The 26529-nt window shown below is 40.6% G+C and overlaps 4 long non-coding RNA genes across 9 annotated transcripts; 1 reads left to right on the top strand and 3 right to left on the bottom strand.

Annotated features, from left to right (window-relative positions):
- Nucleotides 1-851: 851 nt before the first annotated feature.
- LOC143510441 (uncharacterized) lies at nucleotides 852-3208 on the bottom strand. The gene is made up of 5 exons (XR_013129993.1): nucleotides 3142-3208; nucleotides 2895-2927; nucleotides 2520-2752; nucleotides 1009-2260; nucleotides 852-896 (listed from the first exon to the last, which is right to left on the bottom strand). It is a non-coding gene; the product is annotated as an uncharacterized LOC143510441 (long non-coding RNA).
- LOC143510440 (uncharacterized) lies at nucleotides 1361-9667 on the top strand. 6 transcript variants are annotated; one of them, XR_013129991.1, is made up of 11 exons: nucleotides 1361-1501; nucleotides 1853-1901; nucleotides 2414-2444; nucleotides 2550-2667; nucleotides 3176-3267; nucleotides 4106-4217; nucleotides 4437-4551; nucleotides 4703-4835; nucleotides 5031-5196; nucleotides 5301-7959; nucleotides 8939-9667. It is a non-coding gene; the product is annotated as an uncharacterized LOC143510440 (long non-coding RNA). The 6 variants fall into 6 exon arrangements; XR_013129992.1 differs by having other exon boundaries at nucleotides 1876-1901; XR_013129988.1 differs by lacking the exon at nucleotides 1361-1501 and having other exon boundaries at nucleotides 1763-1901; nucleotides 5301-7824; nucleotides 7918-7959.
- LOC143510442 (uncharacterized) lies at nucleotides 3330-4475 on the bottom strand. The gene is made up of 3 exons (XR_013129994.1): nucleotides 4397-4475; nucleotides 4226-4317; nucleotides 3330-3393 (listed from the first exon to the last, which is right to left on the bottom strand). It is a non-coding gene; the product is annotated as an uncharacterized LOC143510442 (long non-coding RNA).
- Nucleotides 9668-13312: 3645 nt separating the features above from the next.
- Nucleotides 13313-18848, bottom strand: LOC143509750 (uncharacterized). Its single transcript, XR_013129763.1, has 4 exons — nucleotides 18808-18848; nucleotides 18434-18478; nucleotides 16947-17045; nucleotides 13313-13958 (listed from the first exon to the last, which is right to left on the bottom strand). It is a non-coding gene; the product is annotated as an uncharacterized LOC143509750 (long non-coding RNA).
- Between the last annotated feature and the right edge of the window lie 7681 nt (nucleotides 18849-26529).

Below are 26529 nucleotides of genomic sequence, written 5' to 3' on the forward strand. Positions count from 1 at the left end.
TCTACACTATAAAAAAACTTCCACTAGCAAAAAAACGAAGAGCGATGTATAACAATCTGGAGAGAATTTAGGGCTGATCCGCGATGTGTAATATTTGAAATGTGACGCTTAATAATGTTATGGCTGTAAGTAATGGATTGTGCTGAAAAACGATAACGTTCATTAAAAAATAATCCGAAAATGATAGTAGGCCGAAGTCTATTTGGGGTTTTATAAGGCGTTCCCGACGAAGAGCTCGGCGAATAAACTGCGCTTCAATATCCACATGATCCTCGAGGAAAGGACAACTCATGATGACGTTTTGGTAAACTCTGGTTTAGGTATAAGTTAACCTGCCAGCGAGCAGGTTAGCTTCAGAGCATAAGTTGCTATAGTAACTGACTAAGGTTTTCTCTAAGCTCGGTTTCTGGAACGGAAAACCTCGAGTTTCCGTCCCAGATAGCAAAAGAACGTTGAATCAACGTTGATTCACCGTTGTCTTGCTCAACGTATAAATGTTGAATCAACGTTGAAATGTGACGTTGATTCAACGCTAAAGTGCACATACGGTTCTACGTTGAATCAACGTTGAAAACCGGTTGACACTGGACGCTTGATCAACGTTGGTTCAACCATTATCTAAATATTGTTTTTTTTTTAATCCAGTCCTGCTTTATGTACAGCAGGATGCCCATAAAGGGAATTATAATCAATGAGTTAATTAGTTAGTCTATTATTAATGAGTAATTAGTGTATTAGTTATATAGTAGTCAAATATATTAATAATAATAATAATAATAATAATAATAATAAACAACAATCACAGTCACAAATAATTTATGCAAGAAAATTTATTTTAATAAATGTAGAACGTTGAATTTCACTGGTCAAGGGGTCTTGCTACTTCGCCACTGCAGCTGAATAAATATGAATAGAATTGAAATCAGATTATTGTATACGCACTATTTGAAATTTCATTTTCATTGTTCAACCACACATAAGAGTACCTGTAAGAGTAAGAATGAGTACCTGATGTTTATCTTCTCCTTGGAACTCCTCCTTCTCTCTCTGGTGCGTATTTTAACCATTTCTTTACTGCATCAGCAAATCCTATGTGGGTGCTTCCAGGAATTTGCTTCTGGAGAGCAGCTGGAACAAACACAATTTTTATGATAAGTAGATATTCGATATCAGTTGCCTTTATAATAAAAACATACTTTAAGAGATGTTTTGAAGCGGGTTCGGGAAACGAGGCAGAAACTGCTTAATCCAGAAAATCCCGAGGAGGAAAACTATTTTCCACCGCAGTGTCACTTAAAGGGCTAAAACTCCCTGAGTGGCCAAGTGCCTGTCTGTTAGGGAATTCGCTGAGAGGAGTAGTAGTCGCTACAGTTTAATAGGTGTTTAAAGAATCTTTATTGTAAAGGGTACTATTAGGGTATATTATTATTAAGGTTTGCGCCTGCTTCAGTATTCATGCAAAAACGTTTGTAACACGGACATTTTTGTGAGTTAAAATGAGGTAAAACATGGCGCCCGTAAGCGGTTTGAGTGTGATGAGTCTCGTTCTCCGTGTCGTCTGTGTGTTATGGCGTTTGCTTGTTCCTATTTAAGTTCTTTCTGATCGATTTGCTGTTGTCTGTTGTTAACGTTACATTGGTTACATTACATTGTTTCGCTCAGTTTCATTATAATCTGAGGCTGAAAACCTGCGTTTTCGTATTCGTTTTGCACATTATTTGCCTGTGAAACTAACTAAAAGTAAAACCTAAGCATTTCACATTTAGCGAATTAAATGATCAAATGTATGTAAAGGTTTGAACAGAACCTTTATTGCTTTGTACTGGTGTTCTGACATTTTGACACCCTCCAGCAAATAGAGCTGTGTTTTGGCAGAGCGGAAACCACGAGGATAAACTGAGGTAAGAAAGTATCAAATAGTTATCTAAATTAAGGCGGGGAATAAGTGGGCATATTTGATTAGAAATTAGATTTGACTGTTTGAAATTCTACATAATTCAGTCACTGATGTAAAATCAGTTGACTACTGCAATATATTTATATATTAGTTGGGTTTGCAAATGCCCAGCTAATGTGTTTCACGTGCATGCATGAACTTACCAAACATAATGTCATGAAGGGCAGTATCTTTGAAAGCCCTCTTGTGGCCTTTACCAGCCCAATTCAGCTGACTTGCCAAACCATTAAAAAGGGCATGGGTCAGCATCCGTCTCACAACCGTTTCTTGTGTGTGTCCACCCATGATGGAAAGGTAAGACACCTAAGAAGACAGCATTGATGAGACTTAACAAAAAACTATGTAATAACAAAGGCAGCTTTAACAATGACATGTAAGGAATGATAAGGCAGTCAAAAAGTTTCTATTATATGCCTTACTAACTGGTATACTAATAAGAGATGTTTTTATTTTCAGCACTGTGCATACTGAGGAGAGGATGAAAGAGGTGAGTTATTGGTTCTAATTTATTACTCTTGCTAAATCCTGTAACAAAGTTTAAATTTTATGTAAGGAAAAGTACCATCTTTTGACGTTCCTTCGGATCTCTTAGGATGACCTCTGCCTGATCCAAATCTGCCATGGTTCTAAGGGGGAGACTGATGACAGAAGGCGGTGTGTTTTCAGTGTCCTGCCTCACTAAGTCTCGTCTCAGGGCCTTTACATCATGGGTGAGCTTTTTAATTTCTTCTCTCATCTCTCTGTTTTCCTCCATAATTTGTGCAAGCATTTGCACCACTTTGCTAAGTCCAATGTCTATAAAGCAAGATGAAATTTATTCAATGAATGAAAATTATACAAATTATCACAGTACAGCCCCTGACCCCTCCCTTCGGGTGTGTGTAGAGGTAGTCTGTGTCTAAGTATAAGACTGAAACAGTGATCTTTTGGTTCATACCTCTGAGCATTTGTCTGGGTTGTGGTTGTACCTCTGGATATAAAACATTAAAGGTTTGTCATTATACTATGATTTCATTATGTAAAGTCATACCATAGAATCAAAACACCCTTCTTATGAAACCATATTTTTTTAGAAATATTTTTTAAACTGCTAAGTGCCTCCACTTGATGGATACTATTATAATATTTTTAAGGTCTTGGAATTACACATTGTTGCACAATAATCTGATTGGAATCTGACTAACCTGTATCGTTATCACAACTACTTGACTTTTGCAGATGGTGATGGCTTTCACCATTACTATGATGGGCTGAAAGGACAATGAAAGCAAAGAAAATTGTACAGTGCAGAAACTAGAGCAATAAAACAGGTAATGAAGTCTTTCAGATCTCCTATACATAAAGAGCAGAGTTCTCAGGGTTCTTACCAAATAAATTCCCTTCAGGCCAGGTATGGTCCAGGACATCAGATGCTACCCTGTAACTTTGATAGAAATCTGTAGAGATAATTAAGTACATAGTGTTACGGTGAGAGGAGGCAGGCACGACAAGTGTTTAACGTTGTCACACAAACGTTTATTCATGTACACACAATGATCAAGTCCAGCACGAGTAGCGCAAGCACTCAGTACATGTAACATTTACACATCATGAGCTTTAGACAAAGACGAGCATGGGACATTGTGCAAACGCACATTAAATAGACGAACTACACGATCCCCAGTGATCACAAGACGAGGCACAGGTGAGACCGGTGAACATACCATGAATGACCCACACCCAGGGAAATACAAAATGGACATAACCCGACACAGACGACATAAACACAGGCCCAAAAGGAGGGGTCCGGAGCTGTCCCATGACACATAGATGTTTTGGCACTTTTACAGAACCATTTGTGTTTCAACCAAATCCAACTATTTTTGCTTATTAATTTGGTTTGTGGCTATAATTAATAGAGAATAGATAGATCTTTATTGATCCCTTTGGGAGGTTTCCCTCAGGGAAATTAAGAAGAGAATACATTTGCTAAATATTGTTGCCAATAATTAATATTTTAAAGAAGCATTAAAGTTCACAATATGTTTTTCCAAAAAAGTCTACCACAAGTATTATCTTTAAATTCTACAGTCACCAGACTATGTTCTCTTTCATTTGAGCTGGTAGAATATGAAGCCACGTGTCCATGTCCTTTATTTGTTTTTTTAGTGTTTCAGATGAAAAAGAAACATGGAGAAGTGAAAAGATAAGACATGAATAAGACAAGTCATCAACTGGAGGAGTCATTAAACAGCATCGTCAACCATGCAGTTAGGAACATGTAAGTACCTGGTGAAAGTATTGATGAAGGTTTGGGAATGCATGTTTTCCTTGTACACTCCTCTTCTGCTTCCTTGTAAATATTATACTTTGGGTTTGGTCTGCAAGATTACAACAGTTACAACTGCCAAAACATACCAAAAAAGTCTGTAACATGTGGCAAAACTGAATTAACCTTACTTTGATATCCTTTTTCTGCGTTCTGCATTTTCCTGTTCAGATTCTATATCTGTTGTGGCACAGCCAGGTTCCACTGATCTTTTTAAACAATCTATAGCTTTCTCATATGTGTCTGGGCAAAAAAAGGAACATGGAAACACCTTTAGAAAGCAGAGGTATATAGAATTCTTCACTTTAAAACTTTATTGTTTGCTTAAATGACATTCCAATCAAGTTCTTTAGTAGCAGACTTACCACAAGTTGCTAAGCACCGAATCTGCTCATGAACTGTCCAATCTAAGCTTGGTTTGATTTGTTGTTTCACAGCTCTGTGAATGTTGACGCTGTCACGTGGGGGCCAGAGACATTGTCTATTTTGGACCCATGAAGTGGGCACAACTGCCGTACTCTTGTCAGCAAACTCCACCACGTGCCACAATTGCTCCATCTTCTTGGACAGGTAGATGCTATTTTTAGTTTTTCAGAACAAAATGTATTAAGCTTATTTTAGTATCTAAAATTGTGTCACTAGTACTATTTGAATACTGAAGGATAGAGCCAGAACACTCCTGAAACAAGATAACTGAGCAAGAAAAAAATCTGATTAAAATCTGAGAAAAAAATATATTTTAGAACTATTTCTCTTTTTCCAAAGATGAACTGAACATAACTGGAGGTCGGAGTATCTAAATGAACATGTGGACAAGTGGAATAGCTATAAAACCATCCCCATCCTTATAAAGCGCACACTTTCTTTGGATGTGATCAAGTCTACAGCTACCTAGGCTACTGTGCAGCCTAGATACTTTGAAAATACTGAGGTAAGATGATGCACAAGGATATGAAAAATAATTATCCTTATGTTTGAATGTTTGATAGATGACAAATATAACATCATCTGTTTTCACTATGTTTTTAACCACAGCTATCTCGTCACCAACTTGTATGCAGTTGTCACCTAGCTCCGTGGAAAAAGTACTCTCATTCAGAATGGCTTTTTTGTACTGTTCTGCTGTTCCAAACTGTGGAGGTAAAGGTCCATTACAGTGCATATTGTATACAGTTACTGAGTCTACTGGAATTGGCACAATTGCTGTTGGCATTTCAGAAAGTCTCTTCACTATTTGCTGAAGTGGGTGATGTGGTTTTCGCACAAGCCTCTTAATTTTTCCCAAGTAATTTTCAAAGGGAAATGCTGAAATGTTGTCCAAAGCCCCAAAGTTGCGGTACTCATCTGCTAGGTGGAGTAGTTGATGGACATTAAACACAATTTCCTCCTTTCCATACAATTGACCAAAATGTCTGACAAAAGCCACAAGCATATTATGAGCAAAGATAACCTTTTCATCTGGTATATCTGGTGTCAACAGCAAAAACATGGCCACCGAAAACAACATGAAATTATCATAAACCCCATGTGGCATGCAATCTTTAAGCACTACAGGACCAGTATAAATCATAAACTGACGTAGTTCTGTTGCCTTCCAACGATCAATTTCTGTTAGTTCCCTTGGTTTACGAGAGAATTCACAGGGTGTGTTGGGCCTTTGCATTAACAGTTTATTAGATATTAATGCCACGGTTTGAGAAGGAATCCTGGTAGCCAAGTTCTTGCCCCTTAACCAAAAAACCAGCAGCTTTCTCATAACTCCAAGACAACACAGGTGCATATAATCAATTGGAAACTGGGAGACCATTTTTACAATGCCTGTCAAAGGGCTGAGTTTCTGCTCCAAATGGTGTTCTTCATCAACCATAGCACAAAAATCCATGTCTGTTCTAAGCTTGGCTTTAGTTTCAGGGAATGTCATTTTGTTGTGCCATTCACCTACTTGCACACATTTGTCACAGCCAGAATAACCATTATGTCCCTTTATGTGCTTAACAAATGCTCTGGCTGGTGCATCACACACAAAAGCTGACACCAACACCTGTAGCTGCTTGCCATTATAAACAATGCCATGGTGTAACACATTAGTCAGGTCCTTCACAAATTCTTTAAGATACTCATAAACACTGACAGGCTTGCTTACTCCACAATATAAACCTACAATGAAAGGAGACTTGGAGTAATCACAGTCTATTAAACAAAGAATTGGCCAAAGTTGAGTTCTGGAACTTTTGAAAAGTGAGAGACCGTCAATGTTAAACTGTAATTTGAGTCTTTTGAGACTAGTTCGGAGGTTAAGACAGCTCAGTTTTTGTTGTATTGCATGCTCCAGCCCAAAATGGTAGTACTCGCCATTTCCCATTTTTTGTGTGGCTACTCGTGATTGGGTACCAAGTAATGTCCTTCCATCTCTGGGAAGTGTTGAATGACACACACGCAGAATGCTCAGCAGTGCATTTAGTGCAACCAAGGAAATGGAGAAAGTAGTAGCCCAGTCTTTTAACTGATGAAGGAGCATGAGATCATCTGATTCGTTGAACCTACAATCATTTAAGTCTGAACTGTCCGAACTGACATTACCAGGAGACGTATGTTCAAAAGATGGAATTTTGACATTTGGTTCTTTACAGTCACTCAAGACTAGACCTCCAGGACCAGTGCTACAAGAAGGTTGCACATCTGAAATATGAGTTGGTTCATATACATCATGCAGACTAACATTTGCTCCCTGTCTCTCTCTGACTCTCTGGTCTTCAATAAACTGCTGAGCTATATCTATCTCTGTGTTGTGCACAAGTTTCTGAATTCTACGTCTCCTTGCCCAGAAAGATGACATATTTAGACTTCAAGTATTCTAATCAGAATAGCTTCTGTTTACCTTCTGTTTACTATCCGTCAGTATTCAAAGTACCTGCAGAAACAAAAGAAAGTGGAGTTTGTAAATGTCAAATTAGTACATTAGCAGTTCTTTTAACACACCTAACTGCCATGTTTTGAGTTCATACCAGTCTGACACTGAGCTATCCAAAGCAATTGTTGATATAAAGGCATTCCGTAAAAATAAAAGCTGATTATAATAAGTATTTCTATTTTCATAAACTCACATTTCATGCACCTTATAATAAATACCTAATAATATATGGTTTCCCACATATTTTGATTAAATTTACTTGCAACCTAATACATCAGACACTTGTGTGCAGAAGTGTACATTGCATTGATTATTGCGTGCAAGCTCAGGCTCTCTGTACACATAGAAGTTATAAGTGGATGTATGAATGTGCTGGTCTTAACCGATAGGGCGAATAAAAAGGGGGCAGGATGCAAATTAATTTTAGAGAAGGATTGGCTAATAGCGGGATTTATAGTTGGAGTTACCCCGCCTACGTATCCCAGTTCTGAGCCAGTTTACATAGGTCAAGTGTAGCAGATCCGGGAGCAACATTGTGAAGTTCGGCGTGGGTGAGCTTTTACCGTGTTTATTTATTAACACGGTATTAACATTTATTAACTAGTTAGCATGCATTGATTATAAACGTGACTAGTTTCCGAGCTAGATGTGAGTATTTTTTTACTACAGGTGCCTTTTCGAACCTGAAATTAGACTTTACTGATGTTGTGAGATTAAACTAACCTTTATTTCCCCCTTCAGGCTTAGTCTAACCCTATGCTTCATGTATGTTTGGAGTTCAAGGTATGTCCCACTGTGTTTAATGAGTTATCTAGTTAGCTAATGAGCTAACCATATAATTAACCGAGAGACCTTTTGTCGTTATAGCTACTGTAACTAGTTAACTAGCTACCATTAATTTCCAAGCTACCATTAATAGCTTTGTCTTGTGTGTGTTTTTATATATTTCTGTATAACGTTTCTCTGTGGTAAACTGCTAAAACTCCTCGGTTAGCGTTTCTCGTTTCTACAGCCCGTTGGTTAGGCTGAAGCAGAGCCGTTGTAGTTGCCGTTTTGCGCTACACTAGCTAGCTAACTGGCTCTGTTTCTATGGCGACAGCACAGCTGCTTGTATCTCAGTAGCCAGCGTTAGCTAATTAGCTAGTTAGCTATCTTGGCTGATTTATTCGAAATATTTAACAGCGAGATTTGGTTAAGACATTCGTCGTGAATTAATCGTAGAAATTAAGTTGATAGCTGCCATAGCGATAATTAGCTAACGTTATCGTTTGACGTTGGCTGTAACTTTTAGCTTGTAGATTAATTAACATGTCAACTCAAATTATTATTCTTATTATATTATATTATAATATATTTTCTTATACTTAAATTAACGTTTTCAAATTAATTTGTTTGTAGACATTTGGAAATTTGATCTAAACGTATTGTTCAACCCACCTTGAAACTAGAAGTAATAAACCAAAAAGAATAACGTTTATTTTATGACGCCGATTTATTGCACGAGAAGAGGCTGCTCGTGCGTTCTTTCCCGCTCCTTCCCCAGACCCACTGACTGGGCAAACAGACATCACACTTTAACTGCTTTTACCACTCGTGGGTATTAAGTGAGGTATGATAGTGAGGATGAGGAGCAGGACTGCAGCAAGACTGTACATGGCTGGGTTAAAGTTGCTTAAGTAACACCTCATTTGCAATCTTTGGCCGAGTTGCCCCTCTGAAGGGGAAAAATTACTTGTATCGACACTTGTATTTTCTTTTTCAGTCCTTATTGACGATGTTTGCAGTTCCTGATCTGCTGCGTGCACATCCTATAACCACTGTGGATACTTCTTACCACCTGTGTGGACATTAGTCCATAATCTACAGGGATGTTCGACTTCTCTTTTGATGTTTTTTGGTTTAGATGGTCCCACATCTAAAATGCTGTTTGTGGAAAATGTGCTCTGTTTAGCTTTGCTTAGCTGTAAATGGAATGTTAACTATCTTCTTCTTTTTAACTTATTGTTTATTGAGGATCAAGTAATATTCATAATTTGAAATTAAATTTTACAAATGATTAAGCACCAATTTCCATTGGCAATCACATACACTTCATTCAGATTAGGAAGGAAAGAGAAAAAAAACTTTGTTTATTTATTTATTTTTAAATATATATGCATATACATACACATCTCAAAGCATTATCTCCATTGGGACTCCATTGCTCCATTTGTCCTTCTGTAGTCTCCGGTTGTATGTTATAACCTGAGATTGTGTTAGAGCAGAGAGGGTAGTAGAGGGACTGTTTTAAATACTTTCCTCCTTAAATATATCTTCATAAATATTTTATTTCATGACCATACCTAAACTCAATGACTCATCAGAAACTCCTGTTTGTGCTATGTAATCATTTACCCCCTTGTAGATATTTTTTCTTTATTATTTTAAATGAAATGTTAGGCAAAGTGAACCTTATCAAACACATTTAAATAAATTGTTGGTTATTTGCTGAGCAATGTTGTCCAGCTTGTGAATCATGTGTGTAAAATTAACTGGTTCTTAAAATTTTAAATAAATTATTATTAAATAAAGATATTTAGCAGTAAAGCTAACATTATTTTAATTTGATGAAAATGTATTTCTAAAAGCCCAATGCCCTTTTTAAATAGTTTAAACTATTTTGACCCTAGGGAGAATGTATGAGAGTAGTATGTCATTGCTGTTCTCTATTCTATGACTCAAGCACACACTACACGCTCAGATATGCATGTGTGTCTAGATGTTCATACTCGGAGGCTACATACAGCTCTTCCAAATGTGCAATGTCTGCTTTGCTTGATTTTATTCGGATCTTCTGAGGTACACGTGGAAAGGAAGCAATTATGCTTGCACCCATCTGGACATAAATACATAGTAGGCACATGTATTCTGGTCCACCAATGCAAAATATAGGAAATCTGCGCTATAAGGTGTTTTCACAAATGTGAGAAATGTTTCACAAGTCCAGATGCACATGAAATGCATTGCTCCTTATGTGTACTTGATCATAGGCCTGAAATGGGGGGTCTTAGGTCATATTATTTAACAGTGAGCCCCATGTATTCTGAACCACCAATGCAAAATATAGGAAATCTGAGCTTTGATGTGTTTTCACAAATGTGAGAAATGTTTCACAAGTCCAGATGCACATGAAATGCATTGCTCCTTGTATGTACTTGATACCTTTGTGTTTGTAGGTGCACATCAGAATCAGAATTGCCTTTATTGTCATTATAATTTACATTACAATGAAATTTGATTCTACTCCAAGGTGCTTGCCAGTACAGTAAATACACACATAACATAAAACAATCTATAAATTGAGGTAGTGCCGCATATACATGTTTCGTGGATTACTTGCGTGATATTTTGAATATTGCACAAGCTATATTACAATGTATCTTACAAATATTGCACATATTACAAATATTGCACATATTGCCCGTGGGAATTATTTACATGGGTTATATTTCACATGGCTTGGGAATTTACATTTAGTGCAGTGATGGCTCTAGGATAAAAGCTGTCCCTGAGCCTACGTGTACGAGTTTTGTGCAACCTGTACCGTCTGCCTGAGGGTAACAGGTTAAACATGTGATTGCTGGGGTGGGATGAGTCCTTGGTGATGCTGACTGCCCTACTGAGGTAGCGAGAGGTGGCAATGTCCTCTAGGCTGGACAGGGAGCAACCAGTGATCCCCTGGGCCGTGTTTATCACCCTCTGCAGCGCCTTTTTGTCTGCCACTGAGCACCCTCCGTACCATGCCGTGATGCAATACACGAGGATGCTCTCATTGATGAAGCTGTATAAGAGCACCAACAGTTTCTCCTCCATCTTGTTCCTCTTGAGCACTCTCAGGAAGTGGAGTCGCTGCTGGGCTTTTTTCACCACTGTTGTGTTTGCAGACCAGGAGAGGCTGTCGGTGATCTGCACGCCCAGGAACCTGATGGAGCTGACCCTTTCCACGCAGACTCCGTTTATGAGAAGTGGGGCTGGGTCAGTCCTGCCCTTCCCACATGTTCAGTTGCACATGTTAAAAAGTTGAATTAACCCATGACTTTTATTTTGAAAAGTTGTCTTGGCACTGAAGCGCTTACCAACTAACATGAACACTTCGTTAATTCCTAGATGTGATCTTTTCACATCTTCTAAATTTATCTTTTCTGAAAGCCATTGTGTGGAGATAAATTCACAATATGTAAATATTGTGCAATATGTAATTGCATAATAGGTATCTATCGCATACATACAATCTATCTGATTTCTTTAAATAACGAGCCCATTCTTTCGTGAATGTCTGGCGAATATAGAACGATGTGCCATTGGATCCGGTGTTGTGCCGAATTCCGACTCCCCGGTAGAATCCTACTCCCCTCGCGTGCACGCACATATAGACGTTTCAGACGATAATCGCGATCTGCGTTGTTTCTATGCACAAATAAGGACTAATTTTAATGATCTACCACAGGAAACGATGCAGCATTACCTATATCCAAATAAAGACACTGATTCACTGGTGTTAATTAATCGGAATTCGGAGTCGGAATTCGGCACAACACCTGTTCGGCCTGCCGAAACCAGCATCGTCTTTACCGTGATATCCTCCCACACAAACGTATTTTTTTCAGTAGCGTATATCTAACCAAACGCAACGTTGATTCAACATCTTTTTTTCAACGTTAACAATCGTTTAAGAATTCAACCTTTTAGAACGTTGATTTATAGTTGGATTTAGGTTGTCAACCATAAATGACGAAAAACGATGTCATTTCAACGTTGATTCAACGTTCATTTGCTATCTGGGGTGAGTTCTGAGTTAACTTACCCGGTTTTCTCGCTTAACCCGCTTTGTGGAATACCCCCCTGGAGTATCAAATCTGATACGCATGTTTTCAAACTCAAATTTGGATAATTCGCGTTTTTTTTTTAAACATCAAAAATTATTTTAGTGCACTAAATGCTCATATTCAAATATGTAATAAAATTTTTATTCGTATCATATCTTAGACTGCCTAAATTGATCACAATTCGCTTGAAACTTCATACCTGCAGGGTATATCCCACAACTACTCACGATGCTAGCTGCCCAAACTCTATGGTATAAAAAACCGCATTCAAACACTTGTACTTCACTCATTGTCCAATGGGGGCTCAAAAACAGTTCTTGGAAGAGATGTACATTTCTATTGGTAATTTTATGCGATATTAGCTTTTGAAAGAGGTGGGTCCAAATATCACGTATCATGTATGATACGCAAGGCTCTACAGGGATAAGATAACTGATATGAGATAACTGCTGCTGAAGGCTATTGTATGTGTGTGTGTGTGTGTGTGTGTGTGTGTGTGTGTGTGTGTGTGTGTGTTTTCAGATCTGGTGTAATGGTGATCTTATGCACAAATATTTTGTTGTGGTTGAATGCAGTAACAGACGATTCTGTCCACATGGAGATAGAGCTGGAGAGACAGTATAAAAATCCAGTAATCAGAAAAGAAACAGATACCCTGTTGTACAATATGTAGGCTTGTTTAGATTTATCTTGTTTGAAGTCACCCTAGACTCAAGTCATTGTATGGCACATTGCAAAACTAAGCAGAGCCTGGTGGAGACACATGTCACAGCACAGTGCTTGAGACACTAACATATCATTTGTCTGATTGTGTAGACCAGGACAAGGACAATGATACAGCGTGCCTGTGCAGCAGACAGCCAGCGTGTGCAGCTCTGCGGAGAGGCTACGAGGTCCTGTACCCCTTTAACATGGAGTTTTTTTTGACTGCAGCTGCTTTTTCATGTTTTTATTTTCCTTGTTTTTGCTAAAAGGGCCCCGAGATGCCATCTGCTGAGCGGATCAGTTTCACACTTGATTTAGAGTAATTGTTCATAACATCATTGACTATATAGATCCATGTGTCGGTTATAGTATTCACAATATTGCTGTATCAGTATTATGCACACAATTTTAGTTTCAGTGTGTATGATATTTCTAAATGCTGTGGTGTATCACCACGTATCTGTGTGAATGGTCTTAGTGGAGAATGCTTTGTTAAAACTACAATTGTCTTAAGGGGATCATTAATGTTTTGTGTTATTACTTTTATTGTTTTATTGTTTGGAAATATGGAAGGAGTGGAGCATCATGTGCTGCTGTGTGTAGGAAGTTTTTAACCATAAGGATCTTTCATATTATACATGACATGCATTTGAAATTTGAAAATCAAACAAATGAATCATGAATTCTGCTTTAATTATTTGCAAGAATTGGATTGAAGAATCTAAAATACGTTTTATTAAGAATTTCTGGTGCACCACTAATGGTTGTCTAAACACAGTAGGAATGGAACAAAAAGAATTTACAAGAATTTAAACATTCCAAACCCTTCAAATTTCAAGTAAGTTTGCACAAGTTTGGCTGTTTGTTTTTCTAGTTACATTACTGCACAAGCAACTTCACTTCCTAACAGTGAAACTCCAACACCAGTTTCACCAACTGTAACTCCAGTACCCAGGAACTTAACTTCTACCCCAGCTGGACCAACTCTTACACCTGTGTCCACTCCCAGTCCTGCAGTTACTCTGACTGGACCAGCTGAAGCTGATGCACTTCCAACTTCAGCCCGAGCCATAGCACCTGCTCCCAGGATATTAGCCTTAGCAGCTGCAGAAGCATTTGGCCCTTTAGCTTCTGCTTCAAAGATGCTCCACGCTGCTGCAGCTCGTCCTACTCCAGCCTCAGCTTTGGCTTCAGCTCTTGGGAGGAGCTTTCCTGGTTCATCAGTAAAGGCCAGAGGTGGGTAGAGTATTCAACAATTTTACTCAAGTAAAAGTACAGTTACTTGAACCAAATGTTACTCAAGTAAAAGTAAAAGTATGCATCCCAAAAATGTACTTGAGTAAAAGTAAAAAAGTACTTTGATTAAAAGCTACTCAAGTAGTGAGTAAATGCATGAGTACTGTCTCGTGTCAGTAAATTACATCATGGGAAATTGAATTACGGGAAACTATGACTTTTAATGATAACAAATTTTTTTTATTGTAAATAAATATTATATATATAAATTATTTATTATAAATAATATGTATTTTTGTTTGTTCCTAATTATTAGACCTGTGTAACTTTAATGTGTTCCACAAAGGCACTAACTGATGAGACTGTCAGCCAATACGTGTAGCTACAACTTGACACCAACTGAATCAATTTGTAGCAGACTTAATCATCATATATTGCTAGTGTGTACAATCAGTGTGAGAACTGGTTTTTAGTATTGCACTGCGTTACATTTAATAATTACATCATACAAACGTTATGTCTCAGAGATATAGCATTACACAAAATTATACATACAGCAAACTTATTGCATCGTGTTTCCTCATATTTGATGTTGAGTTCTTGTAGGCTGAAATGTCCACACGTTTGCAGACACAATTGGCAGCGCCAAGGTTGCAAACTCTCACGCATTGAGCGTGAGACACACGCATTTGACTGTCTTCACACGCTTACACGCCACACATCCGATTTCTCACGCCGAAAAAAATCTACTTTATTTACCTCTGATCCATATCTATGATTCAATGAGTTACTAGTTCGCTCTGGCGCCAACCACTGGTGATCGATCGATCGCGATATAATACTTAATTTGGGTCCATTTAAACCCCCCCCCCCCCCGTCAACAATTTACGTTCACCACCCAAACCCCCACCCCGGTTTAAATCTCACTAAAAACTTGGCAACCCTGCAGCGCATTATATAGCTATATAGCTGTATATTACACGTTTGTAATGTAAACATTGGCTGTATATGAGGCCATGGATACTCGGTAGGTTTTTCTGTCACTTTCTTGCTACGGTGGAGAAAGTTTGCGTATGTGATCACGTGACTGACCGGCTTCATTTGATTGGTCACACATACTCAGGTGACGAGACGTTGGTCAGTCTTATCCTACATCATCCAATTGCACACCCGGAGAGCCAACCGCAGTTCTAGACCTGCAGTTCTAGACCTGCAGTTCTAGACCTGCAGTTCTAGACCTGCAGTTCTAGACCTGCAGTTCTAGACCTGCAGTTCTAGACCTGCAGTTCTAGACCTGCAGTTCTAGACGTGCCGTAGTTTTAGATGTATGTAACGTAATATCCAGATAGTGTTTTAGTATGTCGCGGGAGCAGATGGAAGAATGATATTTATAAGCAGCAATAATATATGATAGATATATGATAATGTCTGAAGGTCATTTTTGGGTTATCGTAATGTTTATGTCATGAATGTTTATGTGATGAATCTGGCTAGCGTTAGTGTGTCTTAGTTCATTAGTTCTGGCTACCTTTATGGCTATTTAGTAGCTTTGATTAAATTTGAAACAACTTAAAGGAAGGAAATTAGCACGTACTACGCTACTATTAATACTAAAAGTAGTAAGCAAGCTAAAGTAGCATTTCCCCATCATTATTAACCCATAAGAACCCAGACTATGTTCTGAATATTGATACAATTGAGGATATTAATATATGATAGACATATATTTAGTCTGCTAAATGCCATAAATGTAAATGTAAATATGATCGGTCTGAAGGTCATTTTTGTGTTATCGCAATGTTTATGTCATGAAGGATGAATCTGGCTAGCGTTAGTGTGTCTCTGGCTACCTTTATGGCTACTTTATAGCTACTTCGACTTTGAGAGAAATGCTAGTCCTGCGAACGTAAGTTGTTGCGGGGGGGGGGGGGGGTGGCGAACGTAAAATGGACAAAAATTAAGTATTATATAGCGATCGATCGATCGATCGCCAGTGTTTGCGCCAGAGCGAACTGGTAACTCATTGAATCATCTATATATCTATATATATATATATATATATATATATATATATATATATATAGAGAGAGAGAGAGAGAGAGAGAGAGGTAAATAAACTAGATTTTTTTTCGGCGTGAGAAATCGGATGTGTGGCGTGTGAGCGAAAAACCCCAAGTATCACATAATATTTGCTAGTTGCATGCCAATGAAGGTATACAAGTAAAATAAATCACTCCTAACATTCTGGAAACGTATGCTTACTCACTGAAAGCATCCGGACATTATGCAATTTTTGCTGATTTAATATAAAATAGCCTATGCCAGTAATCCAGTAGTTTATTTAAAAATAAAATATCTTCAGGAGACAAGCTGTGTGTGTAAATGACAAAATTAATCCAAACTCCCTAAAAGAACAGGGAAAATGAGGCGTACTACTTCTATTTAAATACAAAATGTGGTGTACATTATCGTTTAAAACTTGTCAAATGTTAGAGATTTGGCTAAAACAATTGAGAATCAATGGGCATATTTAACAAATAAACTCTTTATACAATGGATTATTACAATATACAAGCCCCTGAGCCTACGGCATGCATTGGAACTGCTGGTCTAGAACTGCAGTTGGCTGTCGTTAGCTACATTCCGAGCCGCTAGGTGGCGCATGTCTAAAACTACAGCACGTCTAGAACTGCAGGTCTAAAACTGCAGGTCTAGAACTGCAGTTGGCTCTCCGGCTGTGCAATTGGATGCATCGTCTTATCACTGAAAAGACGAATTATTTACAAAACGAAAGTAACGGTAGCGCACGGCGCAAATCCGATTGTAACGGAGTAAAAGTCGCGTTTTTCTCAGCACATATTTACTCAAGTAAAAGTAGAAGTCGTTCATATTAAAACTACTCTTACAAGTACATTTTTGTCTTGAGTAAATGTAACGGAGTAAGTGTAACGCGTTCCTACCCACCTCTGGTAAAGGCAGATGCAGACGTGTCTGTTTTGGCATACAGTCCTTCAGAATATGCACGTCCTGGCCTGTCATAGTTATTAATTATATCAATTATATCTGCAATGAAAAAACAAAAGATTAATCATTATCCTCACAGTCCTACTCAATCTTCAGATATGGCACCCGCTTTTGGTATGCATTATCCAGTAAAATATAGATTGTTTCCTAATCATATTCAGAATTTTCCTGTGCAGAATTAATGAGGGAATCTTCCTGCAATTTTCAAAACTGTACATACTAATGTAGAACTCTTGGGGGCGCTGTGTACAGTCAGAACCTTGCTGCTACACTACAGGATGGTAGCACAGTGCAGGACCCACAGAGCTTCTACTGATTCTTTGAAAAACTAGAATAAATACATTTTAAAAATCAATAATCTAAATATCATTACATACATGTAATTAATGTCATTACATACATAATGCATTTTTGTCTTCGTAGGAGCACAATAAATGAAAATAAATAAATAATAACTATTATTATTATTATTATTAACATTTTACTGAGGTCGGTTTGAAACGATCTTTTGAAAACCTTAGCGATTAAAAACAATGCCCTTAAATGAGCCACCTCGCACACACACGACCTCTCTCTTCCTTTGTCACACCAGATGCGCTACAGCAGCAGTTCAGTTCAGCGAGTAGAAGGAAGCGTCTTCAGCACAGCACGCACGGTCACAGATAGACTTCTTCTCCCATGCCCCAGCAACCAGGTCACATACACATCAAATAAAATCGTACCGTTTGCCCTCTAAGCCCAACGTGAAATAATTTTCTTGTGCAGTAAAATGTCTCATACAGCACCAAACTGCTAAGCATTTTTAGCCGACTGGTCACCTGATAAAGTAGTCTCTCTAGCCCAAATCATTGATAGGTAACGTCAGGACGACCACATACAAATAATTAAGGTAGAGTTTGCAAATCTATGTGTTAAGCTTAACGTTTTCTGTTGTATAGGTTTTGTTAGGCAACATAAATTAACACATTCATTTGTGAAAGAAGAAACTGGAAGTTCCCCATTACCTGTGAAAAATGCCCGTCTGCATTCATGAAATGACAACACTCAGTAGCCTATAACTCCTTCTCGTACCTTTTAGTATTTTTACTGTCTTAATTGTAGGCCTATATTGAATTACTAATTGCAAAATATATGCAACAAGACAGTGGAGGGTAAACAGAAGTTAACTGAAGGACTTAACAATGACTGTATATAGTTAATATTGGATATGGATTTGATCAGTTGGTGGTGTGACTTTCTTCCATTGAAAACTCGGGCCTCAAGAGAATGTTACAAATAAAAGTCAAATTTCATTCAACATGTGCGTGTAGTTTTTTTTATAATGAAGTGTTCCACGTGCGCTAAAAAGTGCCCCCCCGAGCACTTGCCCCACAAAATGTCTGTGCACGCCACTGGTATAAGGCAAGTTTGACATCTGGTTGCTTTACCTTTGCTCATCTTGGAGATAAGTAACAACTTCAAAGGGAGTACACCTGCAGGGTATATGACAGTGTTGGTAACATTTACTATGAAGCTGATATATATATCAAAGTATCAATGCATGATATGACACACTATAACCATTCAAATCTAGTTGTAGTTACACGATGAATATGAAACTGCAACAAACACGAAACCTTACAAAACACGTTATCTTTCAATAAATTTACAATAAAACCTTAAAAATACATTTAAATTGCACAATCAATACGTGGAGAGAAAAAAGCAAACTATTATAGATCTATACAAATCTACTGACAATAACGATGTTGCAAACTCAACCAGACATAAACATAAGGCAGAGACAATTACTGGATCCTACCTGTCTCTTCTGTTTGTTGTAGTTATGAAGAAAGATGTGACAAATTATCCAAATTTATAGTGGTCCTAATGCTTTCACTTTCATTTTTACACCGACCTATTGTTTAACTAACGGTAATGTAGGGGAAATTTTCCAGAACAAAACCGAAACCGAATATAATGTAAAAGTGCACTAAAGATAATACTTTTTTCCCCAAACATTTGCATTTTCTTATAATACAGCTTTTTTATATTTTACTGGACAATGCATCCTAAAAGCAGGTGTCATATCTTACTGTAAGATTGAGTAGGATTCTGGGATAATGATTAATCTTGTTTTTTTTCATTGCAGCTGAATGACAATTTCTGTCACAGCATTCTTGATATAATTGATAACTATGACAGGCCATGACGTGCATATTCTGAAGGACTGTATGCCAATGCAGACACGTCTGCATCTGCCTTTACTGATAAACCAGGACAGTGTGTCCCGAAAGCTGGAGCTATAGCTGAGGCTGGAGTAGGACGAGCTGCAGCAGAGTGGAGCATCTTTAAAGCAAAAGCCAAAGGGACAAATGCTTTTGCAGCTGCTCAGGCTAATGTCCTGGGAACAGGTGCTATGGCTCGGGCTGAAGTTGGATGTGCATCAGCTTCAGCTGGTCCACTTAGAGTGACTGCTGGTCTGGGGGTGGACACAGGTGTAAGAGTCGGGCCAGATGGGGTAGAAGTTAAGTTCCTGGGTACTGGAGTTACAGTTGGCCAGAACAGTTTTGGAGTTTCACTGTTTGGAAGTGAAGTCACTTGTGCAGTAATGTAACTAGAAAAACAAACAACCAAACTTGTGCAAATGTACTTGAATTTTGAAGGGTTTGGAATGTTTAAATTATTGTTAATTCGTGTTGTTCCATTCCTATTGTGTTTAGACAACCATTAGTGGTGCACCAGAAATTCTTTAATAAAACGTATTTTAGATTCTTCTATCCCATTCTTGCAAATAATTAAAGCAGAATTCATGATTTATTTATTTATTTTCAAATTTTAAGTGCATGTCATGTAATAATATGAATGAACCTTATTGTTAAAACTTCCTACACAGAGAACACACAGCAGCACATGATACTCCACTCCTTCCATGTTTCCAAACAATAACACAATAACAATAACTACAATAGCACAAAACAATAACTGTCCCATTAAAACAACTGTACAGTTTTAGCAAATCAGTCTCCACTAACCACACAGATATAGTGGTGATACACCACAGCATTTAGAAATATCATACACTGAAACTAAAATTGTGTGCATAATAATGATACAGCAATATTGTGAATACTATAACAGACACATGGATCGATATAGTCAATGATGTTATGAACAATTACTGTTAATCCAGTGTGAAACTGACCCGACTGATTGCAGTATTTAAATCCCCTTCCAGCAAGATTCATAATGCAGTATTAGCCTCTACACCTGTCCTGTGTTAGCCTGTTCACATGTGTGTAAGTGGTGACATGGATGGTTTTCTTCTTGTTTAATTTAATTCATAAGTCCACCATACAGACTCTAATTCACTACAGCTCGCTGCTCAAGAATGTGTTGTAAAAAACGGCAGATATTTGAAAACCCACTACTTGTTCCCACTGATTTAATTATTCTCATAACATTTCCTGCATGATGGTAAATGTCAGTGTCAAAGTTAATGTCAGGTTAATGTCATTGTTGTTCATTGATTTAGGCTATTCTGTCACGGTGAGGCGGCCCCCTACCGGTCGTCTCCGTCCACAGCGGCTGTTGTTGTTGTTTTGTGACGTCGTGTGCGTCCCTCAGGTGGGCGGAGCCCGTGATCCGTCTCACCTGAGGGTCGTTTGTTTGCCTATATATGTCTTGTCTTTGTACCAGTTGACCGCTGGTCATTATATACTTAATTCGGATCTATCCACGGGTTTTTGGTTTGCGCACTTCTTCATTAAACCATCCTTTTTCCCTGAGACTTGGCGTGATCGCTTCCTTTTTGTTCGCACTCCCTGCCCATCACAGAATGACCAGCCACCCTTCGGAAGCCGCCAGTCTCTTTTACTTTCTCCTTCGTTCGTGGTCATGTCTCGTGGTAAGTGTTTGTCTGCGTGGTGTTTTGTTTGAAGAGCTCCGCCGTGCTTTTGTGTTTTGTGTGTGTGTGTGTGTGTGTGTGTGTGTGTGGCACGGCGAGGACCAGGGCAGTCTGCCCTGAGAAAGCTCTTCGTGTCCGTTGTGTGTTGCGAGAGTTCCGCCGTGCGTTTGTGTGTGGCACGGAGAGGACCAGGGTGTCTGCCTGGGAAAACTCTCTTGTGGTGTGATGTGTGTATGGGTGAACGGACCGGCGGATCAGTGTGCGTGCTCGTCGTTATATGTTCAGTGTTTCGTGTGTGTGACGCGGTCGCCGCTCGTCACGGTCACCTCGCTCCCTGTGTGTCGTGTGTTTAATGTGGGGAGCGACTGCGACTCTGAGCGGCGCGTCACCTTTGTCCATGTGTAGAGCACGTACGTATCGGTCCCGGTCGTTTACTGTTTTCACACTGTTTTCTGTTTGTCTAGTATTTGCGTGTTCGTTTTGTCCTAGCGTGCTCGTGAAATGTCGTTGTTAATTGTAATTCCACGCTTGCTCCTCCCCTTAAATGTGTGTTTGGGGGGGGACCGGCTGTGGTCCCGTGCCACGGGGTATGGCATGGAGGGCGTCGGTGTGGCGCGTTTGTTGTATGTTGGTGTGTGGTTGGGTGTGTGTGTGTGTGTGTGTGTTCGGTTCTCTGTGCAGGTGCTTCTCCTTGGCGGTGTTCCTGGACCTTGTGGGGGTCTCCACCTGGCAGGAGCCCCCTTGTGTTGTGGGGTGACCGGAGCCCGGTCATGAAGAGCCCCTCCCTAGAGGGCTGGGACCCCCGGATGTTTGGGGACCATGGGGCTCCGGTCTGAGAAGCTCCTGCTGAGGAAGGAGATCCTCCCTCCTGCCCGGGGTGACCAGGAGGCCCTTGGGGCTCCTCCCTAGCCCGCGTCGGGGGTGCTCTGGGCCTCGGTCTCTGGCGCTCCTGGGTTGGGTGGAGGAGTCCACCTTGCGATGAGGGGTCCCAGGAGGGGTTGGCTCCCCAGGAGGCTGGGGTGACCCCTAGCAGAAGGCAGGGGTCAGCTCTGGGAGGAGGTAGGTCCAGGAGGTGAAGTAGCCACGCCTTGGAGAGGTAACCTGCACACACACACTAAGGACGATAAGGGAGCCGTAGCTCCTCGTCTGCACACCCTTGGGGCTCTCTGGCTAAACGCCGGTTAGGGCGTGAGGGCCCTCACCTCCCTGGGCGGGTCCCTGGACCGACCGGGCCATTAACAACACAAAACCACGCCCCGGTCGGTCCAGGGACCCGCCCAGGGAGGTGAGCTGCTTAATGTTGTGTGTTTTATGTTTCAGCTCCCGGACTGCAGGAGGTGTGTCCCTGCCTGTCCCTGCCTTCCTGCCCCTTCATGTTTTGTGTGCAGCCGCTGTGTGCCACACACCCAGTGGAGGGGAGTGCGGCTTGGTGGGGGGGTCTGTCACGGTGAGGCGGCCCCCTACCGGTCGCCTCCGTCCAGAGCGGCTGTTGTTGTTGTTGTTTTGTGACGTTGTGTGCGTCCCTCAGGTGGGCGGAGCCCGTGATCCGTCTCACCTGAGGGTAGTTTGTTTGCCTATATGTCTTGTCTTTGTACCAGTTGACCGCTGGTCATTATATCCTTAATTCGGATCTATCCACGGGTTTTTGGTTTGCACACTTCTTCATTAAACCATCCTTTTTCCCTGAGACCCTGAGTGATCGCTTCCTTTTTGTTCGCACTCTCTGCCCGTCACATATTCATTTAAAAACAAACAAGCAAACATGAATAAATACAGACATTAAGCATTTACTTCCTGATAAACTGTGGCTCACTGTTGGACATATTGTCAGGCATGAAAAGTACATCAAATAGCTCAGTTAAGTGTGTGTATGCATTCAAATGGTGGTTGAGACAGGACACAAGTTTGTCAATGACAACATTGAAAGTTTCGATCCGAAACTTGTCCTTTCCGTTAAATACGACACTTGGCTCTGCATTATCATCAGACATAATTTTGTGCTTCTTTGTACACTGGAGGTCATGCCTGTACTCTTGGGAGACAGCAGTGGTGTCATTTAAAGCTGCCCCTTCAAACACCTCAAAGGTATCATCCTTTAACTTCCACCACCTGATCTTAGGTTCCGCTCTCACTCTCTTCCTCTTCTTCACCTCCAAAACCATCCTACATATTACCATCCTATGCTGTTTAGCTACACTCTCCCCTGGTAACACCTTGCAATCATTAACCTCAGGTTTCGTCTCCTACAGAGGATATAGTTGACCTGTGTGCATCTTCCCCCACTCTTATGTTACCCTGTGCTATTCATTTTTCTTAAAGTAAGTGTTAACTACAGCCATGTTTATCCTTTTAGCAAAATCTACCACCATTTGTCTTCTGTATTCCTTTTTTTAACACCATATCTACCCAACACCTCCTCATCACCACTGTTCCCTCCACTAACATGTTCATGTAAATCTGCTCCAATAACCACTCTCTCTTCTTTAGGAACATGCAAAACAACTTAATCTAACTCTTTCCAGAATTCATCTTTCTCCTCCACATCACAACCTACCTGAGGAGCATAAGCCCTGATGACATTCATCATCACCCCATCAATCTCACACTTTACACAGATCACCCTGTCACTTACTCGCTTTACCTCCCCTACACTCTTACTAAACTCATCCTTCAGGATTACCCCTACTCCATTTATCTTCCTGTCTACACCATGATAAAATAGTTTGAAGCCAACACCAATGCTGCTGGCCTTGTTCCCCTTCTACTTGGTCTCCTGTACACACAGTATATCTATCTTCCTCCTCTCCATCACATAAGTTAGCTCTCTCCCTTTACCTGTCATAGAGCCCACATTCAATGTACCAACTCTAACATCCACCTTCCTGCTCTGTCTCCTCTCCTTCAGCTTCAGAACCCTCTTCCTCCTCTCCTCCTCCTCCTTGTCCCAACAGTAGTCCGATTTCCGCTAATGCCCTGTTGGACAACAGCACCAGTGGCGGTTGTTGTTAACCCAGGCCTCGACCGATCCGGTATGGAATTTCTATTTTTGATCCGCATCATTTGATTTGGCGCAGTTTTTACACCGGATGCCCTTCCTGATGCAATGCTCCCTATTTATCCAGGCTTGGGACCGGCACTAAAATACACTGGTGTGTGCACCCTAGTGGCTAGGGGTACTCACTACAGTATGCACATAAATACCTCCCTAGCTCTTGATTTGTGTGTTCCACCTGTCCTTTGGCTTGTGGGTTGTAGCCAGACGTGAGGCTGACAGTAATGTTAAGTTTCGCCAGGAACTCTCTCCACACCCGTGATGTGGGCCTCTGTCTGAAATGATGTCCTCTGGCAAGCTAAACTGACGAAACACGTCTCTGAATAGCACTTCTGCCATCTCCCAAGCCGTAGGCAACCCCGGCAGCTCTACGAACCGCACCATCTTGGAAAACCTGTCTATTATGGTGAGTATGGTGGTATTCCCTTCCAACATAGGCACATCTATAACAAAGTCGACAGTGATGTGAGTCCAGGGCTGTTTGGGAAGGGGCAGCAGCTTACCCGCCAGAGGTGTGCGTGGCACCTTGCTCCTGGCTCACTCGGAGCAGGAGGCTACCTGTTGCATGATGTCTCTGTGCATCCCAGGCCACCAGTAGCGAGCTCCAAGAACCTGCGATGTTTGCATGGATCTTGGATGACCTGTGCCAAGAGAGGTGTGCGCCCAACTAATGAGAGGTTTTCGTTGAGCTGGTGGGATGTACCTGCGGTAAGGAGGACACGAGGATGCGGGTTGGCAGCATTGATCGCTCTGTCGATCTCCCACTCCACAGCACTGAGGAAGCAGTCCGCTGGGAGAATCGGCTCTTCCTCTGTGAATTCCTTGCTCTCAGGAAAGGATCGGGAGAGCGTATAAGCATGTGCATTCTTTGCACCGGGGTGGTAGGTTACCTGGAAGCAAAACCAGGAAAAGGACAAGGACCAGCGTGCCTGCCGCGCGTTATTTGGCGCGGTTTTTATGGTCAGTGATGACAGTAAATGGGTGTTTTGCTCCTTCTAGCCAGTGCCTCCACTCCTCATTGCTAGTAGCTCGCGGTCACCTACCCCATAGTTTTGTTCAGCCGGGCTTAACTTCTTTGAGAAGAACGCAATCGGTTTCGGTGAGCTGTGCTTCTTGAAACTTTGTGATGGAATAGCTCCCACGTCCGAGGCATCCACCTTCACTATGCTCAGGCTGGTGTAATATGGGAGCGGAAGCGAACACGTTTCAGCTCGTTAACTTCGTCTTCTGTTAGCTTTTTGGTCCCATCAGGGGTGCTAATGGGTACGTGTGGACCCGTTTTAAAGATACTCTAAAATCAATTAATTATCAACCAATTTGTTTCTTACCTCTTGTTTATCTTGTTAGGCTTCCTTATCCATGAAAGGATTGGTTTTAATTTTTTGTTTTGCCTCCCTGGGCCTTTCTTTTGACCCTAACCACTGATTCGTTATCAGACAAGATATGATCCAGAGCTTGGCCAACATTAAATCTTCTTTTCATTGTTGCACTGGAGATGTGCAATCCACAAAAGGCCAAATCAAACTGACCTGGCCCTACATGTCTGGACATGTCCATCCTTCCCTTGCCTTTTGAAACAAGCAAAAATAGTAAGCTTAAATGCAAGATTTTTATACCTGGGTCCACAGGTACCCTAACAATAGAAAGGTAACAATTTCAACAAAAGCATTTTGTAATTTAGTAAAAAAAAAAAAAAATTATGATTTTGTTTAAATTTAATTTCCTGACAAAGTAAAAAAATCTTGATGTTATAAACAAATTTATGTAGTAGTTATAAGCATGTAAACTATACAAACGGGTCCGTCAGGACCTTCACACAAGAGAAAGGTTATAAACGCCTTCTCAGCCTCGGCATTCCATTGCAGCCTCTTGGACCCCCCATGCAATAGGTCAGTAAGAGGTTTAGCTATATGGTTGTAGGATCGGATGAAATGCCTGTAAAAATGTGCAAAGCCCAGAAAACGCTGAAGCTCGCGCTGTGTGTGAGGCAGATTCCATCCCATCACAGCCTCCACCTTGTCGGGTTGCTTGTGTACGGAACCTGGCCTAATGATGTAACCTAGGAAGTTTACCATGGAGAGATGAAACTCGCACTTCTCGAGCTTGCAATAGAACCTATTGCGTAAGAGAGTGCCCAGGACAGCACGCACATCATGCACATGTTGGTCCAGGGAGGGTGAATAGATGAGAATGTTGTCGATGTAAGCGACGACGCAACTCTTCAGATACTCCCTTAGGATCTCATTTATGAACACCTGGAAAGATGACGGCGCCGAAGCCAAGCCATAAGGCAAAACCCAGTACTCATAGTGTCCAGTGGACGTACTAAATGCCATTTTCCCACTCATCCTACTCACGGATGCGGATGAGGTTGTAGGCGCTGTGCAGATCGAGTTTGGTGAATATCCTCGCTTCCCACAACTGCTCCAGCGCCAACAGCACCAGCGGAAGCGGGTAGGAGTAATTCACCAATAGGGAATTGAGTCCTCGATAATCTACGCAAGGCCTCAGACCACCGTCCTTCTTTACGAAGAATATGCTGGCTGAAGGAGGCAAGATGGATGGAGTGATGTAGCCCTGCGCTA

This window comes from Brachyhypopomus gauderio, chromosome 3 (assembly GCF_052324685.1).
Source record: "Brachyhypopomus gauderio isolate BG-103 chromosome 3, BGAUD_0.2, whole genome shotgun sequence".
Lineage (NCBI taxonomy): Eukaryota > Metazoa > Chordata > Actinopteri > Gymnotiformes > Hypopomidae > Brachyhypopomus > Brachyhypopomus gauderio.